The sequence below is a fragment of the Ursus americanus genome, chromosome 4 (assembly GCF_024610735.1).
Source record: "Ursus americanus isolate L20-20 chromosome 4, mUrsAme1.1.p, whole genome shotgun sequence".
In the NCBI taxonomy this organism is placed as follows: Eukaryota; Metazoa; Chordata; class Mammalia; order Carnivora; family Ursidae; genus Ursus; species Ursus americanus.
Genome location: NC_142130.1, coordinates 81,354,284 through 81,367,595, shown reverse-complemented (window position 1 = coordinate 81,367,595; position 13,312 = coordinate 81,354,284). Strand labels below are relative to the sequence as shown.

At 36.6% G+C, this 13,312-nt stretch overlaps 1 pseudogene; it reads right to left on the bottom strand.

Annotated features, from left to right (window-relative positions):
- Positions 1-3,301: 3,301 nt before the first annotated feature.
- LOC123784355 (peptidyl-prolyl cis-trans isomerase A pseudogene) lies at positions 3,302-3,778 on the bottom strand (annotated as a pseudogene).
- Between the last annotated feature and the right edge of the window lie 9,534 nt (positions 3,779-13,312).

Genomic DNA, 13,312 nt, shown 5'->3' with positions numbered 1-13,312 from the left:
ACTTCTTGCTACCAGCCATGTCTCAGGGGATGTGTACTGACTGGAAATTTTGAGCTTCTATAAAAGCGTTTATTAAATTTTTGAATAATTGCATTAAATACCAACAATAAGCAATCATCATTTTCATGTTTGTTGAGCAATTGCTCCTTGTTGAACCACAAACTTGGGCTACAAAATTCAGAATAAAGGGCAAAGTACAAGAAGTTCTTTGCATGGATAAAGCATTCGTAGATACTAAGAAACAAATAAACCAAACAAACCTCAACTAAAACCAAATTGAACATGAAAATAGCATTAGGACAAGTCCAATATACCTGGCGGAAAAATAAATCATAACAACAGTGTGTATTAACACAATTCTTTTCCGAAGAGTTTATGTCTACCTTTTCTCTGCTTTCTGCTTCTTTTCCCTTCTAAACTTAGGATGGTTCAAGGACAGGAGAGATGATATATTGTTCTTACTTTTCCTTCACTTACAAGGGAAACCAGAGAATGTGGAAATATCTTCAGGACATACATCCTCCAACTACCTTTCCAGTGAGAGGAAATCCCTTCTCAGGATCATGTCTGTCTAAACTAGAGCAGGGCCAGAGAACTACTCCCACTTTGATGCATGTTTTTGTTTGTTTGTTTTATTTTTATTTTTTGCTAGCTTCAATTGTTGGAGGGTCTTTTCTTATATGGAGCCGAATTGTTCCTCTGTGATCTAGTTTGGACATAGGGGGTAATTCTAGGCTCTATTCCATACGATAGGCTTTAAATGCTTCTTTCTTCTGTAGGTTAAGTATTCTCAGGTTCTTCAAGGGTCAGTTTTGAGAGTTCTTCTAGATGGTGTAACATCATAATAACCCTCTTCTTTTAATGTTACCTATGTTATAAATGTACCTACTAAAATGTGGTTAGAAAGTCAATTTAAGAAAATTTCAATTCAATTCAATCCAGGGAATAGTTTTCAAGCACTTTTGATGAGCCAGACACTCTGTTTGGCCCTGGGGCTGTGATAGTGAACACGACCATCTGTCCTCCTGAAGATCGCAGTTAGCAAAGACAGATATTCAATAAGTAATTACAACTGTGATGAGTGTTATGGAAGAGGATGTAAAGTTGTCTAAAGCAAGGGGGGTTTAATTAATCCTGGAGAGTCATGGAAGGCTTCTATGATGAGGAGATGTTTAAGAAGACTTGAAGCATGAGTAAAAATTAGCTGAGATAATAGAGGTTCAGGCAATGGAAGTGGTACAAGAGGAAGATTTCAGGTTCCCAAAGTCCAAGGGAAGACACTTTTTAAGAAGAGGATTCCAAGTTCTCACGTTAGTGGAGAGTCTTGAGTGGCTACAACCATTAGGTAATGGGGAACTCCATTGTTCAGGAAGGAGCAAGCCCTTGATTTTCTTTCTGTGTCATGCTACCTAGCTTTTGCAATGATTCCTCTTCTTATTTATACTACAGTTTTTCTCTTTCTTTCTTTCTCTCTTTCTCTTTCTTTCTTTCTTTCTTTCTTTCTTTCTTTCTTTCTTTCTTTCTTTCTTTTTCTTTCTTTCTTCCTTCTTTCTTCCTTCTTTCTTTCTTTCTTTCTTTCTTTCTTTCTTTCTTTCTTTCTTTCTTTCTTTCTTCTTCTTTCTTTTATTTAAATTCAATTAGTTAATGTATAGTGTATCATTAATTTCATATGTGGATGGGGTAACTGGGTGATGGGCATTAAGGAGGGCATGTAATGTATAATGAGCACTGGGTTTTATATGCAACTGATGGATTACTGAACTCTACACCATGGTTTTAACAGCTGTCCTGGTTATGTGAACATATTATCTCCAAAAAAAAAGTGCTTTAAAGATTTTACTTTTGGAAATAAGTGCTCAGCAGACAATCCCACTTGCTATATTTATGTGCCACACAGCTAATTAGATAAAAACCAAAAGTGTTCAATGGATTTTGCATAAAAGAATTTATTGGTGACATTCCAAAGAGCTCTTGGTAGCTTAGTGGGAAATGTCAGATGGCAGTGGGTTGGGGAGTGAATAGGAGGTGAGCTAGTAAATACAGAGAATGCAGACACTCTAAAGAATCTTGGCTGTAGAAAGAAGAAAAGGGATAGGGTAAGTATCTAGAGGAAAAGAGGGATAAGGAAATGTCAGGGTTTTTTAAAATTTTATTTATTTTTTTTAGAGAAGAGACTATGGCAAGATTAAATATTGCTGGAAGTACATTACTATTTATGGCAAAGTAAGAAATATGGGGAAAAGCTTCTCTAAAAGGAGGCCTCATCTATGGCCTTTGGTTGTTTCCAATTTGGTTTAGAAGGTAAATGTAAAACATAAGTATGACATAGAATAGGATATCCTATAATAAAGAACTTTTATTGTGAACTAGTGTGATGAGAAAAGGAAAAAAAGAAAATTAGGTACTATATGTTGAAGTGACAATATTTTCAAAAGGTGGTAGCAAACCAGCGATTAACTTGGGCTGGTAGTGTAGAAACAGAAGAGATTTTGAGGCTCATCTCCTTTATTTTCAATCAGTTTGACTTTAGGCAAGTTATGCAGCTTTTCCAAGCTTCTGTTTTCAGTTTGTGAAAAGGGATCATGGTGCTGAACTCACACTTTTGTGTTTGTGAAGAGGAGATAGTTCTTGTAAAGCTCCTACTATGATTAATTGTACAATAACTGATAGTTCATATAAAATCATAGATCATGGGACTTGAATGACAAAGACACTATTACTCTATCATGGTTTGCACATAGTAGCTCTTCACTAAAAAACTGGAGAGAAGAAAGGAAGAAGTGAAATGCACAACATGCACAAATACATGAAGTGAAAAATATGTGTGAGGACTGATGACAACAATTCAGACAGGTCTATAGGTGACGCCCTACAGTTTCATTGTGTTCTTGATATTAGGAAAATCTGGGAGATCAGCGTTCTTGGAAGTTAACTCCCTAGCAGTAATTCATGTTAGAAGTGTTAATTACATTATCTGTTATAACAGGTACAAATCTCCGTCCAAAATAAACCAGAGATGTAAGAAACGTGACTTGATTCTTCTACATATCAACTAAATTTTTCTTTGAATCTTTGTGGTTGGTGTTATCTTATTTTATTATATGAGTTCTTATCTCATAATCATAAACATAACCCTGCAGTCCAGCTAAACTTGGAAAAGAGTAAGGAAAATATGAACCCATAGAAGTTCAGCGAAAGCACAAACTTATAGAATATTTCGAGCAGATGGGGGTGAAGGGGTACTCTCCTGAGCTATAGAAAGAGTGGTCCGGTTGTTAAGATAAAACAAAAGTCAAATTTATTAGATTTGTCCAGAGTCAGCAATGGTGATCTTCTTGCTGGTCTTGCCATTTCTGGACCCAAAGCGCTCCATGGCTTCCACAATATTCATGCCCTCTCTCACCTTGCCAAAGACCACATGCTTGCCATCCAACCACTCAGTCTTGGCAGTATAGTTGAAAAACCGGGAACTGTTAGCATTTGCCATGTACAAGATGCCAGGACCTATATGCTTCGGGATGAAACTCTCATCATCAAATTTCTCCCCATAGATGGACTTGCTGCCAGTGCCATTATGGCATGTCAAGTTACCACCCTGGCACAGATCCTGGAATAATCCTGTGAAAGCAGGAACCTTTATAATGAAATCCTTTTCCCCCAGGGCTCAGAGCACAAAAGTTTTCTGCTGTATTTGGAACTTTCCAAACAGCTGGAAGGAGATGGGGCCCAAGGGCTTGCCCTCCACAGCAGTGTTGAAGAACACAGTGGGGCTGACCATGGCTGAGCAGTGGGGGCAGCTCCAAGGGGTGGCATCATCTGCAAGGTGTCTTTGAATCTTTAGTTTCTCAGGACATCAGACTCTTAAATTGTCTCTCTTTTCCCTCACTTGGGTCTAAGTTCCAGGGAGATATATGTAATTTCAAGATGTTGTATGACCCATCTTGTTTCTGAGTCATCTGTCCACATAGATATTTGCTGATCGGTCTACGGATTTGATTCCATTTGGTCCTTGCTCCCTGATCCATACAGTAAATTATTGAGACAACTCTCATTCTTGTATACCTAGGGCCTCAGGTCCAGTGGGTCTCTCTGATGTTTTCATGCCAGGCTTGAAAACCGATACATCATTCTATAGCTTTTATGCTATTACCTGGTAAGGGATTTCTCCTGGGATTTATCTATGGCTTCATTTGCCTTGATGTCTACTTTGTGACTCTATCACTTCTATGGGTTTATGATCTAGGAAAAGGGGCAAATATCCACATTTATTCTCTGTCTCCTAAACCATATCAGGGTCTTGTCTCCTCACTGAAGTTTTAATGTGGAGACCAGAGTCAAGACTATCTCTCTCTAAACAACCATACTTTGTCTTTCTTGTGCTGTCCCTCAGCCTAATTATTTTTCTCGTATTTGGGGAAAATCCCTCCCTTTATAGTTTTTGATAGCTTCCCCCGGATTCATTTTTTGCCTCCCAAATAACCATTTTATGGCATTAGGATCTGGAGAAATAAACCAGGGACGCATAGGAAGCTTCTGTTTTCCACCCTACCCTGGCACACCCACATCCTCAGGAAATAACTAGAATAGACTATTAGCCTGCATTAAGTGAGCAAGTGGAAAGGGAAAGCGGGAACTTTAGGGAAAAATCATTTATATTTCAACATCCCGTGATAATGACAACACATTACATTACCTTACAATTTGATGTATAACTTGTAAAAAGTAAGTTGATAAAGGCCCTACATTGATTATTTAAATTTGATCAGTGTCTCCAGCAATGCATTTCAGCATATTTCTATTCATCTGAATTCTTTGGAAAGCAACGTGGACAAAGAATTCAGATTAGTTGGCAGAAATGTTAATGTCTGGCGATCGCAATTCTGAGATTATAGCGGCAACATTTTTAGACGGTTATATGGGTCTTACAGCTCATTTTACAAAGGAGATTACCACAATCCAGACTTTTGTCTGTTGGAAAGTCTGGAAAATTCAATACTGACTTTTACCCAAGGTTCTTGGTTACTTCCCAAGGGCATAAAATTACTTTTTGCAGTTTTGTGCTAAGTGGTATAGCATATACTATTTTTATTTACTTAAAATTTTATTCAATATAAAAATCAATTATCAAGTTGGTAGATTTTCACTTTTAGTCAATGCCCTCATGGAAATAAATTTCTGATCTTTGCTTTGTGTAATTGACAAAATATCAGGGTGAATTCTATTTAATTTTTGAAATCTAAGCAGTGTTACATGGTTTGTAATTGCTTTTGTTTCCCAGGCAGTTTCTCTACTAGATATTCTCTCCATACCAACCTCAGGATAGGTTAACATCCCTCAGAGATACGTGTAGGATTCAATGTTCTAGCATTAACATTTTCAATGACACAGCACAATGAAATTGAAGATCAGCAAGGTGATGAGTCATGACATAAATATTCAATATTACTTTTCTAAATGTCCAAATATATATTTGGTTCTAGGCTTTAGACATAAACCTCCGATGATACTAGAAGGATTTATGGTTAAGGGTAATACTACCCTCCAGGAAAGTTTCTAAAGAAACCCGTCATCTATACTAGTTGTAAAAGCCCAAGTGTGAGTGCAGCTATAGGGCTTCTTGCCCCCATGACAGTAGCAGGGATGTTGCTAAAATATTCTTCTATTCAAAGTGTGTATGATGTTATTATCGAACAATTGATGTCTCTGGGCCATCTGGCATTTCATAGCTAGGCACTGCACCAGCACCATGTGGTGAAGTGCTAGGGGCAGGAAATTGTGGTTTATTTCATTGTTTTGCTAACAAAGACTCAGAAGTCAATAATTGCTTGACATTTCTGAAAGTGTCTTCCAGTTGGAGAGAACACACTTAGACGATGAAATAATGAAAGGGTTGTGCAATGAATTTGTGTGTGTGTATGTGTGTGCAATATACAAAGTCTGGTATGTGATGGTCTGGTTTTGCTTCTGGAGAAGATAAATTGTAGAGTATGATTGTCAGCACACCTCTGTCTAAAGTGAGTGAAGTAATTCAAGCAAACACACATTTTACAAGGTCGGGATTCATTTTTCTGTTCTCTTCCTGACTCAGATACATGATATATAAAAGTGAGGGAGGCCTCTTGAATTCTGTCTGAGTGTATCTGATATTAGTCCTGCAGTTTGGACACATTCACATATGATAACATATCAAGAATCCCAGGTATCAGGGCTTTCAACAGCAACATTAGAAAATTCTAGGCATAGACTTTCCAAACCAACTTACCAGAATGTCTATCAGTAGGTGTCAGTTTAATGTCTGTAGTAGTGTCTGTGATAATCAAATCATTGCTGCCTTGGGCCAGAACTTCACAGAGTGGCTAACTATGGGTCTGACCATATAATTATATTTAAAGTCAGAATGATGGAGTTGAAATTTCATGAGTCAAAGAGAAGGATGAATTTGGGCCCTGACACCCAGTAAGTCTGAATAGGGGCAAATTACAAAACCCACTTGAATATTAATTTCATTATGAAGACAATAATAACTTCCTTAAAGCATTGTTTTAAAGATTAGTTGAGAAAAGAAGTATGAGATCACAGACCTAGATTTAGGGCTCAATAACTTTTAGATGAATCTTTTTAGGTAAATATTTAATTACCTTAAAAAAATCCCCATTTCTAATACTTTTTTTTTTAAACAAATAGAGACTCTTAACAGGGTTAGAGTAAGAGGGGTAAGCCTTTCTACCTGATTTTTCATTTTATTTTTCAGACAACAAATGTGATTTCCCCTACATTTCTAGTATGATAGAAAGGATAAGGGTTTTGGATTTGTGTGTGTTTGAATTTTCCATATGTTTTAGCCTCTTAGATTTTAAGAGATGGGTGTCTGTTGCAGGAGAGGAGAGGTTGCAAGAAAGCAGTGGTGATCAGCTTTGCTTCAGCAAAGTACAGAGAGTGTGAAATGTCTAACAAAGTGCAGGCTTTGAATAATGTTGCCTTTGAAACTCATTCATTTGTGAGAACATATTGGCTGTTCTTATTTGGCACAAACAATCTAAAAGATAGTCTGCACTGGTCAGTTTTCAACTGGATATTTGGTCTACATGGACATATCTAGCCTTCAGTTTCCAGAAATCTCTCTGGGTCATTTGGCATTGCTTTACATTGGGTAGGAAAGAAGCTAGCCATCTGAGCACTTGCTTTTGAAAAACTCTCAGTTCTGAATATTGGAGAGACATCCATTTTTATTCTTAGAAATGACTTAATCATTTTAATATTTGATCATTTATTTATCCATGATTCAAGTTTTTATTTATTCAAATATTCATATACATGCATTCAAGAAATAAGTTAAATGCTGGCACAGCTAAGGCACTGGGCTAGATCACCTGATTTGAGTCATTCGCCTGGACAAATGTTCCATGTGCCCATCAGGGTTGTGGGATTTCTAGTTTGCATTAGGGTTTTTCAGAAAAAGAGAACCAATATGTTTGTTTCTTCCTTATGAGAAATTGGCTCATGCAATTATGGAAACTGAGAAGTCTAAAAATCTGAAATTGCTAGCTCAAGACCCAAGAAGAGCTGCTATTTTAGTTGGAGTCTGAAGGCAGGAAAAGAACAGTGTCTTGGTTCAAGGCAATCAGGTGGGAGGAGTTCTCTTTTACTTGTGTGCCGGCCAGCCCTATTGTTCAAGTCTTCAACTAATTGGATGAGGCCCACCCACATTATGGAGAGCAATCTGCTTTACTTATAAGGCCTACTGAATCAAATGTGAATCTCATTTTAAACCACCCTCATGGACATATACAGCATAATTTTTGACTGAATATCTAGGCAACCCATGACGCAGTCATGTTGAGGCATAAAACAAATCACCACACTGTTTTTATTGTTGGAATAATAAAATGTTGAACTAAAAAAATTGTTATAAATCAAAACATATCTTTAGAATGTTTATTTTCCTGAGCTTGATACTTCTCCTATAGAGAGTCTGTCATTTCCTCTCAGCTTCAGAATTTTTTAGGTTTTATTCAAAATTCCAAGTACTCCTAAAAGTTATTGACCAGTGTCCTGCTTTAGAATCCTCCTAAAGTTTGTCTATTTAACAGTTATTCAAATATTCAAATATATATCCAGCCCTGGGAAGGAACAAATGTTACTTCAACTTTCTTAAATTCATCAATAGTTTTGAGGACTATAACATATAAGAGAACATTTATTTTATATTACATACATCCTCAGTAGATATTTCACACTTTCCTGTGTGCAGAACTTCTACTGGAACGATGATCTCTATTCAACTGCCATAAAACAACTCCCACACCAAGAAAGCTGCCTTGAATTTTTATATATTTTTAAGCAGGTTCATAAAAAATAGGTCCCTTGCCCTTCTGTAGAGATGAAAGAGCAATAAATATATTAATATCATTCAAAGAAGTGTGAACATAAAGTGAACTTCATGCATCCTTATTCTAATTGCAAATCATTCTTGCTCTTTCATGGTCACATCACATATAATGAGATTCAGTCAGAGGTCACCTTTAAAAGCAAATCCTTGGCCCAACATACTTGTTTTCTTCCACTCTCTGTCTCCCACCTTCAGGCCCTCTGGGTCCTCTGTTCTCACTGTTAAATTCAAGATCTTCATATGAGCTTCTGCTGTGGTTCCAGGGTTTGGAATCACTCATCCTTATGTATACAGCGATACCTCAAGACTAGAGGAAATAACCGACTTCAACTGAATCATGCCTTCAATGAGAATGTGTGTTAGCCCATATGCCCTTTCATTTATGCTCTTCAACCATTTAACAGTGACAAACTTAAATCAGGCAAAAAACAATTAAGAATTAAGTTTGCTTTATGTTCAGGTAGGCAATGAACCATACCCAAATAACTTTTTTTTTTTAATCTTTTGCTCCCAAGTCTGGCCCTAACTATTGACAGAATAGTTAACTCAGTATATATGCTGTCACTTGGAGTTGATGTCCCATGTGCTGCTCACCACGTTTTTCTTCTGTTCTGACCTGTTAATAATAATAAACACATGCCAATAGCTGTTCTCCACCCCTCTTCTACCAAAAAGTTTTGGTACCCTGGGATAAGCCCTCAGTTCTCATGTGGTGCCACTCACACCACCCATACCCTGCATTTTCCAGGTAGGAGTGTTTTCATTATCATTTCTCCATTGAATTCTTTTCCCTGGTAAAGTATCTACCATTCAAAATCCCACCAGAGGACACAAATTTGATTTTGGAAAACCATATATTCTAGAACCAAGCTTTCTAAATCTCATTAAAGAACACTTCATTTCCCTATGCCTTGGTCCAGTTAATACCTTAATTAATGAATTTTTCATTTCAATTATTAGAAGTCTTATACCCTTGTTTTAGGTCTCTAGGGTTTGATGACCAGATTTCTTTCATAAATAAATTCCATCTGCCCTCAAGACAGGCATCTAATGGCTTATGGCTAGTTGAATTTTATTTTGAGGGCTAAATTACAGACAGATCTTTCTTCCTGAACTTAGTTAAGACTCAATTTGTGTAGAATAAAAAATTGATTCCATGAAATCAGATATTAGATTAAAATGCTTTTAGAACATTTTAATATAATTATAAGATGATTAAACTTAAATTCAGAAACTGAAGGGATAATTTTTTTTAATGGAACACTTATTCTAAGTAAGACTATTAAAAGATTACATTGCATAAACAATCTGAAATTCCAAATGTAAGTAATAACATAGATTGGAAGTTCTTTCAGTGGAGATTTTTAGACATCATAATTTCCTGAAACTGGCATATATTATAGAAGTAATTAATTGCAGATTTCTAAAATTCTAAAAAGAATCCATTTAATCTCTATCTCTTGTGTATTGTAATGAAGAATGTAGTCATGTCCATATTATTTCTTTAGGTGAACCACTTGAATTGAATGAAAGAATATAACCGAATAATTGCATTGACTGAAAAAGCTGAGTATTTTTGGCATTTGAAATGGCCTCGGGCTTCCTATTACATTTATGATTTTCTCTTTGGTTTTGCAGCAGTATGTGTGTAGGTTTTGTGTATCTCTCATATTAGCTTTCTGGAATTGAGAGGTGGGGTGAAGCCTGGAAAACTCCCCCAACAAGGTCAAGTTCCTGTTGACTAATTCTGTGATCACCAAGAACAGTCTCTGAGTCCTTGAGGCCAAAGGCTGTGGCACAGGCTGTGTTTGGAGCTGAGTGTGGTTTCTGAGAGGCTTCAGCTCAGTGGATGAGGACAGGCTCCAGGAAGCCTTCGGTCACATATTCACAAACCAGTGTGAGTAGAGGGTCTGTGGGTGTGATGAATGCCTGGATGACTCATGGGGGAGGGGAGTGTTAACAGGACTCTCCATCAGACGCCACTTGCTATAATTTTCCTACGTTATGCTTGGAAAGCCCCCCTCATGGAGGAGAGGCAGGTTGATGTTTGTCTATTTCAAAAGTGCTCTGGTAGAGACAAGTATTCTCATTTTCAAAAGCCCTGAGAATCCCTGAAAGGCTATCTAACTGGTCAATGTACTGGAGCCCATTCCCTCAACCAAAATATTGTTTATTCTCCCTTTTGGAGACTTGTGCTTCCTCCTACTGCGACTTGAATCAATGGAAGTCCAAACTGGGGTTGGCTCTTCGTTTCTTCTCTCAACTGTGTCCTAGCTACCCAAGGTTAACCTCTCCATCTGGGCTCTTTATTTTATATTTTAAATAGTAAATGGAGGACTTGCTTTCCCCACCACCTTGCCATGATAAAGGTAATAACTTCTCATTATAGGAAGGTTGGCAAAGTAAAAAGAAAACAAAATTATTTATGGCTCCACTCAACCACAGTAAACTATCACTAATTGTTAGTGGTTTCTTTCTTTCTTTCTTTCTTTCTTTCTTTCTTTCTTTCTTTCTTTCTTTCTTTCTTTCTTTCTTTCTTTCATCCAAACTCCCTCAGCTCATACCCTTTGCTCCATATACAGCATTCAGTGTGGGGTTTTATCATATATTTATAACTCCTTTAGGAGTTATATACATGTCCACTTTAGACAGTTTGGTAGACAAAATCTATATATACAAGAAAAAATACCCATCACCAGCATTAATACTTTAGTATATTTCTCTACCAGTCATGGTTCATTGTCAGCATGAAAGAAGGTTTCCTTTATAACCAAAAACTTTTTGTAAATATTATTTATGAAAGTCAAGGAAGAGAGAATATTTTAGGGATCTATCAAAACTTTTTAAAAACAATGTCTTCAGAGTATTTCCAATATACTATTTGGTGAGAAAACAAAGCATATGGACCATCATGGAGAAGCCCGCATCTCAGAGTGACTTCTTGTGTACAATCCTGTTTCTTCCCCCTTCCTTCATTCCCAACATCCTTATCTATGACACTAAAAAGAAACTAGAAAACTTCTGTCTTGTTTTGATTTTTTTCCTTCAAAGTCCTGCAAATACAGATTCCCTGAAAATGTACCAAGATTTACAGGAAGAAATGGTAACTTGTATACTTTTAGTCCTTTTATGTACTTCTTACTAGCTTTGTTTTATCGGTATCCTTACAGATACAGATAAAGATATTTATCCTTATCTTTTATTTATTTGTAGTTCATATGGAATATTTAAAAACACAGATGATGATTATTTTTCACATAATAAAGAGTATTAAATACCTTACAGAGGGCAAGGCACATATTAGATGCATTTCTTGTTATTGCTAAGAAATAAGATTGAATGAATAAATTCTATTTATGTTATAGTAGCAAACAGATGAAAAACCCTAGGCCCTTCTCTGGAGTACAAATTTTAAATTCAGAATCCAGAGAACCTTGTAATTGTATTATTAGAGCACACCTGGAAAGGTTAGGAAAACAAAGATCCCAACTTCTGACGGTGTTTTGGGAGAATCACAAATGTGATGAATTTCAAACTTAGGATCTTTGATTTAGAAAGCTTTGATTTAGCATTAAAAAAACTCTGCATTTTCCCTAGATTTATTAAGAAAAATTTACAGAAAGAAAGATTTTTCCTGGCCATGATCAATGCAGACAAAATCGTTTGCTGTTTCAATTGCACAAGGAAAAACACAAGTAATGATTAATTGATCTAATTTTTTATGTGATTAATAAAGCATTCTGCTCACTATTAATGTGTGATAAGAGATGTGACTTTTCTTTTTAATATAGAAAAATCATCAAGGGGATGATTTTATATTGCATTTCTACTTTTCTCAATCGAATACTTTTTTGAGAAAACTTTTTGTTGAAGTATCACACATGCAAAAATGTGTGCAAATCCTAAGTATATAGTTAGATCAATTTTCACAAAGAGAATACACTCATGCTACCAATGGCCTGATCAAGAGCTAAAAACTTGCTTGTACCCCACAGGCTTTTTGTGCCTCTCCTCTTCCTCCTCCTCCTCCGTCCTTAAACTGCATGATGATGAGCACATCATGACAAGCGTATTCTTTAATTCCCATCCCCTATTTGGCCCCTCACCCCACCCCTCCCCTCTGGAGATGTGAATTTTTTTATTCCCCTCTCCCACTTTCCCTCCTTCCCTCTCTTTTTTCTTCCATTCTCTATTTTGTTTTACAGAATTTTAAAGGCAACTTTCAAGGTATAATATCAATATGTGTTATGAAAGAGTTTTCATTATATTATTGAGATATTACATATTGAATCACCATTTGATCCACCATTTCCCAGATTTAAATGAGTATGCTCATTGTTTTAAGCACATTTGTTTTCAAATAAATACGTCCTTGTGTAATTATTGAATGCTACTTTAAAACTAATTCACAAGACAGTTTGTGTAAAAATCAGCAGCCTTCCATTTATGATTATGAGCTCCCAGAATCCTTATTAGTGAACTGGAAGTGTAAGGAAGTGGTGTATTGTCAAGGTCTCAATTCTGGCAGTTCTGGTATTTTCTCTGAGGAGGGGTGATGACTGAGCATTGTTTCTCCCAACGTTGAACTTCTTTTTTCCAGGGAGGCATTTTGATGAATAACGTGAGCAACTAAACACTCGATATTCTTGCAGATTTGATTTTGCGCACACCAGTGTGTAGAGATAAAGATATTAATGAAATGAAGCAATCCGGACTCTGACTAGTGAGCAGTGTGAGGGAGAAATGCAGTGAATGGTTTCAGTTCCGGTGCTGGTGTAAAACAGAGGGAGTTTTACAGCGAGCAGCCGAAGGGTTTGATCTCAGAATTTAACAGTTCTTGCTTGAGCGACACATAGTAGAGGGTCCACCAACCCTTTGCCTTGTGAAACATCAACATTTTTCAGGCAGTTTAAGTCTTTGTAG